We start from the raw sequence: 11,660 nt of genomic DNA on the forward strand, positions 1-11,660 counted from the left end.
ATGCCAGCCAGCAGAAAGGACAGCATAAACAGCCAGACATCTGGTGGGACACACTAAAAACAAATATCCCCTTCTTCACAGCTAAGGCAAATGACCTGCCCCCGACTTTGTCTTCGGCTTGCTTTGTCTAAAATCCATTGCTCTCATCTGGAGAGACCAATCCTCTTATGGCCAAGTCTAGTGGTTCAGGAGAGGAGTCTTTGCAGAGCATTTAACAAATGCAAATATTTTTATATACCTATTTGTATAGACATATACACGCGCATGTGCCACATTCTGCTGAGGTTTGACTTTGGCTGCAGCCTGGCAGAATTTTCCCCTGGCACCACCACCCCTTGGCTGTGGCTTAAACCACTATTATGGCAGCACACTTTATAGCATTTGACACCAAGACCCTACATGGCTTGTGTCCCACAAGGTCACTTCTCATCAAGATGGCTGATGCCAGTTCAAAGTCAGTCAACTTCTTTTCATGCACGTTTTAAATTTCTGTCATCTATATCTATATTGAAACATGCTTCTTATGCCACAACCCTTCAGAAAGTGGAGTTAAACAAGATGAGTAGTAGTACTTGCCAACAGTAAGCACCCAAAAATCATGAGGCAGGCCCCAAAAATCATGAAAGGTGTTTTTTGTTTTGTTTTAGATAATGAATTTTGGGTTCCTTATTTACCTCACGGTTTAAGCCTTTAGAGGTCATATTTTCAAGCTTATGTCTGCAACCATGGTTGTTAGAAACTTACCTCTCCTAATGAAAACTGAGATTCTCGTGTGATCACATGATTCCAGGTACTGGGGCTTTACGAAAGAAACCAAATATCAGTGAGACTCATGATGAAACCACAAGAATGGGCGACACTGGGTAATGTTTTTAACTAACTTCCCAAGACAATAACATTCTCCCAAAATTTATTTCCTGAATCTTTTCTGTAGGAGCTGGAAAGAAAATTGGCTTGGATGGCCAGAGGAAGGTTTATCATTTCTGTTCATTAATTAATTTCTTTACCCAGGAAATCTACCGTCTACATCTCTTTGTGCAGCAAAGATCCAAAGTGATTTGACAAACCAGCAGCACATGACAAATGGAAACAAACTACCATGTTTTGCTTGAGCTGTTATATACAAAATTGTTCTCTAATTGCAAGGTGTGATGTTGTGAGGTTCATCATCAAAGGTCAACTACTTGAGCAGCATGATTGTGCCACAATTATATCTTACAGCAATAAGAAGGTAAAACTGTGTTGGAACAAACCAATACAAGACACTTCTGAAATGATTTCATGGGCTGCATTTGTCAGATCATGGCACATGTAATTGCTAGAACGTAATCACTCGATTATAGCTCAGCAGTAGCTTGGTAACTCTTGCTCACAATTCACTGTCATAATAAGTAGCATAGAAGTTCAGAATGGGTTGCAAAGTGGCATCTCCATCATTTTCTGCCACCTACTGTCCCCAAAGGCCTCTGCTCAGAGCAGTTATTTTGGTCCTCTCTCTCTCTCTCTGCCCTGCTGCTGCTCTGTGGGAAGATTATTATTCTGGGGGGAGCTGGGCACCTCAGTACAGACTGGACTGAATTCTCTGTCTTATATTTCAGATTCAGTGGTAACAGTTAACCAGACAGACAGGCCTCAAAAGAGTTTACAGCCTTTTAGAGGACATACAGGCTTTGCCCTCATTGAGATTAGAATAGAATTGTTCACCAAGGCCAGTGCACAGCATGCTGCAAGGTTTTGCAACTGGTGTTTTTTAAATGTTTGATTCATTTCTTTTTAAGGCATCACAGCAGAAGTGGGCCTTGCAGAAGAAAGGTTTCCCTTATTGTTGTGCTGGATGGTCCAGAGAAACACTAGCCATCTTCATGGCAAACCTGTCGCTTTCAGTCCATCTAGGCAAACATGCAACACCCTGCTGTTGGTTCTTTAGCTCTCCAAATTTCATTATTTGTTCATTCTACTCAATTTCAGACTAGTTTGTATCAGAGGCTCTTTTTATTATGAAACAGCTGACTGTTCTAGTTTATAGTCTTTTTCCCCTGAAAAGCAGCTGTGTAGTAAGAAAAGCAACATTAATTTGCAAAGACATGGTGGATGAAGCCATATCTTTTATTGGACCAACTTCTGCTGGTGAGAGAGACGAGCTTTGAGCCACACGGAGCTCTTCTTCAGGGCTGGGAAAGGCACTCCCAGCACCACAGGGATGTCTAGTTGGCAGCTGGTATCAAGTGGAGTGCCCCAAGGGTTGGTCCTGGGGCCGGTTTTGTTCAATATCTTCATAAATGATCTGGAGGATGGTGTGGATTGCACCCTCAGCAAGTTTGCAGATGACATTAAATTGGGAGGAGTGGTAGATACGCTGGAGGGTAGGGATAGGATACAGAGGGACCTAGACAAATTGGAGGATTGGACCAAAAGAAATCTGATGAAGTTCAACAAGGACAAGTGCAGAGTCCTGCACTTAGGATGGAAGAATCCCATGCACCGCTACAGACTAGGGACCAAATCGCTCGGCAACAGTTCTGCAGAAAAGGACCTAGGGGTTACAGTGGACAAGAAGCTGGATATGAGTCAACAGTGTGCCCTTGTTGCCAAGAAGGCCAATGGCATTTTGGGATGTATAAGTAGGGGAATTGCCAGCAGATCGAGGGACGTGATCGTTCCCCTCTATTCGACACTGGTGAGGCCTCATCTGTAGTACTGTGTCCAGTTTTGGGCCCCACACTACAAGAAGGATGTGGAAAAATTGGAAAGAGTCCAGCGGAGGGCAACAAAAATTATTAGGGGACTGGAACACATGACTTATGAGGATCGACTGAGGGAACTGGGGATGTTTAGTCTACGGCAGAGAAGAACAAGGGGGGATTTGATAGCTGCTTTCAACTACCTGAAAGGGGGTTCCAAAGAGGATGGTTCTAGACTGTTCTCAGTGGTAGCAGATAACAGAACAAGGAGTAATGGTCTCAAGTTGCAGTGGGGGAGATTTAGGTTGGATATTAGGAAAAACTTTTTCACTAGGAGGCTGGTAAAACAATGGAATGCGTTACCTAGAGAGGTGGTGGAATCTCCTTCCTTAGAAGTTTTTAAGGTCAGGCTTGACAAAGCCCGGGCTGGGATGATTTAATTGGGGATCGGTGCTGCTTTGAGCAGGGGGTTGGACTAGATGACCTCCTGAGGTCCCTTCCAATCCTGATATTCTGTGATTCTATGATCACAGCAAAACACAAGGTGGAACAGATTGTAGGTAGTTAGTACATATTGTAAGGGACCATTCATGGTAGAGTAGCCGTTAACATCTCTGCAGTCATAAGACAAACAGAAGGGGTTAGTGTGCTTGTTGTAATAAGCCATAAATCCAGTGTCTCTGTTCAGTCCATGATATTGAGTGTCTCACAGAGTTATAAATTTAAACTCCCAGGCTTGTCTTTTGAAAGTGTCATGCCCAGTTTCCACAGCACTATGTTTTATTTGGAGCAGGGTCAGATCAGGGACTCCTCAGTAGAAGTAGGCGAATAACTGACTTTTTGTTTGGCTGGCAGTCCCCAACAACCAGGGGGGAAAATGCCTCATGTTGAACTGAATTCAAAAATTCCAAAAAGTTTCAGTGTGCTGAAAAAGTCCATTTCAGGTCAAATGAAAAATGTCATTCAATCTGAAATGCTTTGTTTACAGGCATTTTTAAATGAGTAGAATCTCAAAACAGCCAGAGGAGGCAGCAAGGGTAGTGGCAGATGACACAGCCTTCTTATACCTTTTAGCCCACTGGTTAGGGAGCTCACCTGGGATGTGGGGGAGACAGGTTCAGTTCCCCACTCAGCCTGATGTTGTACTTAGGTCTCCCCTCTCCCAGGAGGGTGCCCTACCCACCACGCTATAGTCATTTTCTCCCTCTGTCAATTCCTGACTATTCAAGTGTTACAAAGTAGAAAAGCTTCGAAGGGGGAGACTGAGCTAGACGTACTCCAGGGTATTCTATAGCCCAGACGTTAGGGCGCTCTCCAGAGAGGTTCAGAAGGTGATGTAAGAGGAACTTAAAATGAGGGACTATAGCAGGAGTTCTCTGGATCTCTGCTCAAGCACATGGAGTCTATGGTTTTTCAACACACAGTCCAAACTACAATCCATACTCAATGGAGACCCCCAACCGGAAAGAAATCTTTCTGAACCCCCACTTCTGGTCTTCAAACAAACCCCTCAACCATCATCACCTCTCCAAACTCATCAGAAGTAAGCTCCCCACACACCAACTCAAAGCAGCACCAGACCCTGCCATAACAACAGATGCAAAACCTCCACTGACACAATGATCAATATCCCCCACAACACACCTTTCAGGATCAAAGGGTCCTACACATGCCTATCACAACATGTGGTGTACTTCATCCAGTGCACTAAATGTCCCAAAAACAACTATTTGGGTGAAACCAGACAAATCACTATGCTCTCGAATGAACACACACAGGAAAATAATAAAAATCACTCTATATCTGACCTATCAGTGCTCATCCTCAAAGGAAACCTGCATCACATTTTCAAAAGACAAGCCTGGGAAGCTTAAATTCATAGCTTTGCTAGACACCAAAAATCATGGACTGAACACACACACTTTCACAACAACCTATAACCTACTAAGCCCCCTATGACTGCAGAGATGGTATATGTGCTAACTACTTATGCTTAACAATCGGTTCCACCTTGCGTTTTGCTTTGACGCTGGGAGTTCCTTTCCCAGACCAGAAGAAGAGCTCAGTGTAGCTCAGAAGCTCGTCTCTCTCACCAACAGAAGCTGGTCCAATAAAAGTTATCACCTCCCCCACCTGTCTCACTAATATCCTGGGACCAACACAGCTACAGCTACAACTACACTGCTTAGTGCAAACTTCATAACCTCACAGGTGATCTCCAAATACTGCAGAAGGCAGAGCTCAGGCTCAGAAGCTGGCACACTCCCCTGTGAATCAGCATCGAGCCAACATCTCAGCAAGCTCTTCACTGAAGGAGTTCCCACCTTCCAGGTGAGCCGTAAAACTGAGGTCCCTAGAGTAGACGTGTCAATTCGGGAATCCTGAAGCCTACATTCCTACTAGAATCATAGAATATCTGGGTTGGAAGGGACCTCAGGAGGTCATCTAGTCCAACCCCCTGCTCAAAGCAGGACCAACCCCAACTAAATCATCCCAGCCAGGGCTTTGTCAAGCCGGACCTTAAAAACCTCTAAGGATGGAGATTCCACCGCCTCCCTAGGTAACCCATTCCAGTGAGCAGTTACATGCTGGCTACCAAAATTCCCCCTACCGCACAGGGGCATGTGCAGAAATTTAACTTTTACCCCTTTTGGGGGGGCATGTTCTGTGCCTCCCCACCCCCTACTCTGGCAGGAGCTCAGTCTTCATTCCCGCCTGCCCTCTCCCCCCACTGCAGCAGGAGCTTGCTCTCCTCCCCACAGCCCCAGGAGTGGGAGGAGCTTTCTCTCCCCATCACTGCTGCTCCCTGGAGTTCTGTGGATGGAGGAGTTCTGTGCCCCTGACAATTATTGGGGGAGCATCACCCTGCCCGACCCCCCTTGTACATACCTACACAGCATCAGGGTAATCAGGTGTTCTTCACTTCCTGTCCTAAACTGTTCTCTCATGTTGCTAAGCCCTAATTTTCAGTATTGGCCACCTGATTCCTTCAGAGCGCTTTGGGATCCTCATGGCTAAAAGGTGCTATATAAAAATGCTAGCTCGAGTTACTAAAATAGACAAACCTAGGAGCCTGAAAACTAATTTCTCTCCCGTTCCCCAGCACAGGTAAGGGGCTGAAACAGGATTTGTTCCAAGTGCCTTGGAAATCTGATAACCTAGTTTTAAAGCTGAAAAACACCCAAGTAAGCATCAGACAGAGGCACAAACTCACACGCAGAGGAAAATCCTTGCAGTGTTCAAACCATAGGGACAACGTACACATCCGTAATGCAGAGTCAGCAGCACATTAGCAATACAGTGCACGCACCCACACCAACACTCCTGGCTTCATTTAATACTTCATGAGTCCTGCTTGGGAAAACAGATAAAGGTTTGAGCAAGTCACTAATTCAGAATGGCAGTGTCCTTTTAACAGCAGCATGCACAAGAGACCACAAAATGGTGACAGTGTGGGTCAGGGGAACTGAACAATGGACAGGGAGTTGGGTTCTATTCCCAGCACTGTCATTGGCCAGCTGGTTGACCTTGGGCAAGTCATTTCCCCCTCTGTGCCTCAGTTTCCCCCAAAACAAAATAGGGATGACTTTCCATTGTAAAGCGCTTTGAGTAAGAGTGGAGTATTGTGCATCACTAAAAGGAATACATTTAATAGCTGCAAACGTAAAACCAATTTGCCATGTACATTGTGGGGCTTGAACTTACAGTTGACAAGAATACAAGTACTAAGATTTTAAAAGGTTAAGCCACTGAGAAGAGTGACTTGGTATGGCATTGCTGTCAGAATACAGCCCAGTCCATATACCATGTTTGCTATCCCATCTCCTTTAGCCTGGCTTCTCGCTCTTCTAGACTTCACATGAACATGTCCACAGTTGCAAGTGAATAATTTATTTGTACTAGAGAACAATTTTTTTTCCAATTTAATTTGTGAGGGAACAAATCCAGCCCTTTGTGACTTAATTTACTACCCACTTTTACTCATAGTGCTTTTGGGAACCTCAGAAGGCAGGGGCAACACACAGTAGAGGTCAAATAATTAGTTTCAGTGCGCTGAAAAAGTCCATTTCAGGTCAAATGAAAAGAAGAAAAGAAAAGAAAAAAGGCAGCGGGAATGCAAATAGAGTTTGTTCAGCATTCTGTGCAGCAATTAAATTCTATCATTTGGAATTTGTTTTACCAGCCATTATTTAAAGATTTCAGTCACACACAGACGGTGCCAGGCTAGACAAAGAGCATATGAACAGGGAGATGAAGGAGGGTAGCTAACTTTGATATAAAAAGCAAGATCATCAGATAGTGACTTCAATTAAAGATGATCCGGGAATCATAGAATCCTAGACCTGTATCTAATCCAGCCCCCCCACTGAGGCAGGACCAAGTAAACTTGGACCATCCCTGGCAGGTGTTTGTCCAACCTGTTCTTAAAACCCTCCAATGACCAGGATTCCAGATTCACTAGGTAACCTGTTCTGTGCGGGTCCACTGCACTGGAAGAGCATGCTGGGGAGAGCCAGGCTCTGTGTTTTCTCCATCTGGCAGCCTCAAAGGGGCTTTTAGTAGGCAGGATGGGGAAGAATGGGAGAGGAGAAGGGATGTGCCACTGAAGATCCACCCGCCGTCTCCTACCCTATGCACACAGGAACCCACCCCCTGCCCTCAATGCAGTGCCCATTTAATGGAGGCTCTGCACAGCAACGGAGGGCTTGGGCCAGAGTTTAAAGGTGCACCAGGAAAATGTGTGGCTGCTCATATTTAGTACTTGGCAGTAAGGTTTCTACACATAAGCTGGGGAGGAAGTTGGCTGGGGACCTAGCTGCTGGAAAGCTCCCAGAACTGTGTGTTCGGTGTATTACAGGCTATTTTTATTGCCACTCACTGATCAAGGACTTACAACTGATGTCTCCACCTTAACCCTCCTCTACCAGAAAGGAACCTTAAATGATGGAGAGGCCCAAAACTCCCTAATGCCCTATTTCTTGAGGCCCAAGTGAATCCATGGAGACCCCCCACCCCTGCCACTGTAACTGTCTTTCAGGGTATGCAGGGGGTCAGTGGCCTGCTACCAAAGCCCCACCACCACCACATCCCCAGAGTATTCAGGAGGAGAATGGTAGGGCCTGTGTTCAGTGTCCTATGCCATAGGCATCAGCACACCAAGAATGTTGTCTGGGGGAGTTCTCCAGATAAGGCCGGGGCCTGAGGGCTGGGGTCACCTGTGCTTCTCCTGAGGAACTTTACGCTATTTTCTTCTCATGAAGAGAGGCTGGAGCGGGGCAAGCAGCAGCACCATTGAGAATGGCTGCAGACTCGCACACACCCCTCTCCCTGGGCACACGTTCCAGATTCAATCACACGAGACCCTCCAAAAGCCCCATCTCTCCCTGTCACAGAGGCTAAGTGGCTGGGGCGGTACTCCAGGCCAGGTAAAGAAACACATGGAGTCAGCATGAGAACCTCTCCCACCAGAGGAAAAGGGTCCAGAACAGAAACTGAGCTACCATGTTTCCAAGCCACATGGAATAAAGCTCACATACCAAGCTCTGCAGCTGGCTCCCAACCCTCTTTTCAGGGCTTTCCCAGCCATACTCACCATCTCCAGGGGTTCCTGCTTACTTCCTGCAGCTGCCGGTGCCTCAGGTTCGCAGAGATTGTTCCTGGGCTGCACCTGAGATGGCATCAAGGCTGGGCTCATGAGGCTCTACCAGGCCTCAATCGTCAGACAACCACCAGCATCCACTCCCTTCCTTCCTTCGGGATGGATATTTGCGCATTACTGCATTTCCTAGTCATGGGAAGACCGAGTGAGAGAGCAAACGCACACTATGGGCCCCTGCAAACACACGCCCCCAAGGTAGCAGATATTGGAGTTCTACTGAGAGAAATACAGATAGGTCTACCTGTGGGCAATTAATAGAGAGTGCACAGTCTACTGGCATACAGGAATATGCAGCATGGTTCATAGCTTAGTCGGTTCAATATGCTGCATCAAGGCCAGTCCCATCCATAAAGTTAAGCACTTGCAGGATGAAGGACTTAAAAATAAACCAACCGAAAGGTCACCCCCCTCCCCTCTCTACTCTTCTCAGCCAAAGCCCAGAGAACAGATGAAAGACTGCTCCTCAAGGAAAACACAACAAAGATCAAAAGAGCATCTTGGGGTGGCTGGCCTGCCAGGCACACATTCCCTCCTTCTCTAACCTGACAGTTTCTCCCCACACCGCTTAGCTCTCACTACAACCTCAATCCTCTCCCCCCATTCCCCTTTTTCTACCTATAGCTTCTGCCCTCCACATGCAGATTGCCCCTCTCAGTCCCCAGCTCCCTGCTCTGTACCCCGCTGCCAAGCATGGTGTTCAGTGGGGCACAGCTGGCTGCTGAGAGAAGCAGCTGGCAGGGAGCAGTAGAGGAGCCAGGACAGGGTGTGCAAACCCAGGAGTGTCCCAGGCAAACCCCACTGCTGCGGGGATTGCAGGGGAACGTCTCCAAACCTCCGGTTAAGGCTGCACTGCGGTAGGTTCTTTACTTGAACTAAAGAAGTGTCCTATTTCCTGGAGATAGCTCTGTTGGCTAACTGGAGGCAGGAAACCCTGCGCCCAGCATGGGGAGGGATCCTTCCAAGGAAACCCCTTCAGCCAGCTCGCTGTTCCTGCAAAGGCTCAGAATCCCCACCTGAGCAAAAGCAGCACATGAAAGAGCCTAACGGCAGACCGCCACTAAAAAGCCACACCAAGGCACAATAAAAAACCCAGCCCGGAGGCAACCTGTAGGGTCCCTGAAGAAATGACTGGAGATAGGTAGCGTCTCTGCCTATCCAAAACAGCCCGAACTCTCACAACAGGAAAGCAACAGCAAAAAGAGATCTGCCTAATACTTCACTCTTATCGAGTGCTTTTCAACCCCAGATCTCACCTCAAGTACGAGGGCGCTTTGTAATGCATTATCCCATTTTACAGATTGGGAAACCGAGGGACCAAAGTGAGTTGGGCTGACAAATTGACCCTAATTGTGAGCTCAGCTGTATAAAATATGTAAGCATTCATAAGACGTCCCGATGACCTATAACAAAGGCTGATGGGAAAAGACACGAAAGAGAGAAGACAGACTGAATTAGTCTAAACAAAAAAGCCTCCTGATACAACATGAAGACTATGTTAAGCTCATGCCCGGTAAACAGGAAAACGGGGGTCTGGAAATCAGAGAACTAAAACCAACAGGTTGAAAACTAGGTGAGATTGGTGGACAAGAAAAGGCGGGGCTGGGCTACTCCAACCAGCACTCCCTTTCTATGTCCTTACAGAAAGGGACTTTGTGGGTCAAAGGGTGGAAGAACAAACGAAGGCTACTGGAGTGAGCTTCATCATCCTGGCTGCCACCCCCACCATCTGCTGGGAGCCCAGGCCTTCGCCATCCTGAGCTTGACAGAGGTTCTGGCCATACCGGGCCAAAGAAAGGGATTCACCCATACTAACTCCAGCTGAATCAGACTTAAACAGCCTCAGCAGCTCAACTCACTTCTTCTCTTTTCCCCCAAAGGACAGTTATCATCGCCTTTGATAGGGTGTCAAACAGGGAGGTTTTCCTTCTGAAACTCTCTCCAGACGAAGGGAAAGGAAACAAGGGATGCTGTTAAAATGAAAACCTGACTTCAGAGTTTACAGTTGAAATGCTTCATCTGTTTTTCCTTCTTTTCTGTCCCTTCAATAAAAGGTTAAAGGATTTTTAACAGTGTGTTGCCCTGGCTGAAGTCTCTGTATACCAAACCCTGAACTTTTTTCAACACTCTTCAATGTTGGACAGTGACTGGCTTATGGTAACACCTCTGACCCATCTAAATGTATTCCATCTAAATTACACAACAGTCGCTCAAGGTCACCCAGCAGGGCAGAGGCAAAGCCAGAAATAGAATCCGAGTCTCCTGAGTACAAGCCGAGTGCCCTAGCTATTAGACCACACTGCCTTACTGCCCCAGGCAAATTCTGGTCATTTCCTGACTTACCCATTTAGTTATTTTTTATTGGTATGACTGTAGTACCTACGTGCGCTAGTCCAGGACCAAAACCCCATTGTGCTGGTTGCAGCACTAACCCAGAACAAAAGCAAAGAAGAAAGTGCCTGCCCCAAAGAGCTTACAACCTAAGAGCAGCGATGGGCCTGCACCAAAACCCCAGATCCAAACGCCACCAGCAGCTGGGGCACCTTGGATGCCGATCCAAGCATTGTGGCTCTGGCCCATTTCTAATAGAGAGATAGTCAGAATTTCCTTTTTTCTATTTGTCATCATTGAGGTTCCCATGGAATTTTTCGCAAGCATCAGGCCCCGGTGTCCTGGCAGGTTTCCTTCTGGATAACCCCACCATACTGGAATTGCTCACGCAGTTATAATAATCCTACGGTTCTTGGTTTCCATGTGCCAGAGCAGAAATGTTGCTTTGCTGTAGCAGTTCCTTGGCTGCATTCTTGCTCTCTCAATCATCCTTCTCATTTCTAATTCCCAGAAAGTATTTGGAGTCTTGATTCAGCTTGAAGTTCTGATAATACAGACAGATTAACCCTGCCCTCTGACAAATCATCTTCCCTGCTCCTTCAACTAGCATGCATCAGAAATATTGGGCTGGGAATAGCACAATTGCAGTGCTATTCTAAGTATCAGACGGGTCATACCAAATGGACCGAAGGTAAAAAATCCATTGCCATCGACATACTACACTGGCTATGGTGAGAGATTGTGCCACACACTCTCAAAGAAACTGAGGAACCACCTGATCAGCATCCTGTACAGCAGACAGGAGAAGATCAAGAATGAGCCCTCAAAACTGGAGACTCTCACATAAAACCAACCTTCCACACAAACTCCCACGTGGCTGGACTTTACAAAAGCGAGACAAGCCATTTACAATGCACACTTTGCTTCTCTACAGAGGAAAAAGGACAGTACACTATCTAAACTCCTACATGCCACAGGGGGCTACAACAGTA

Source organism: Lepidochelys kempii, chromosome 5, assembly GCF_965140265.1.
Source record: "Lepidochelys kempii isolate rLepKem1 chromosome 5, rLepKem1.hap2, whole genome shotgun sequence".
Classification (NCBI taxonomy): Eukaryota; Metazoa; Chordata; order Testudines; family Cheloniidae; genus Lepidochelys; species Lepidochelys kempii.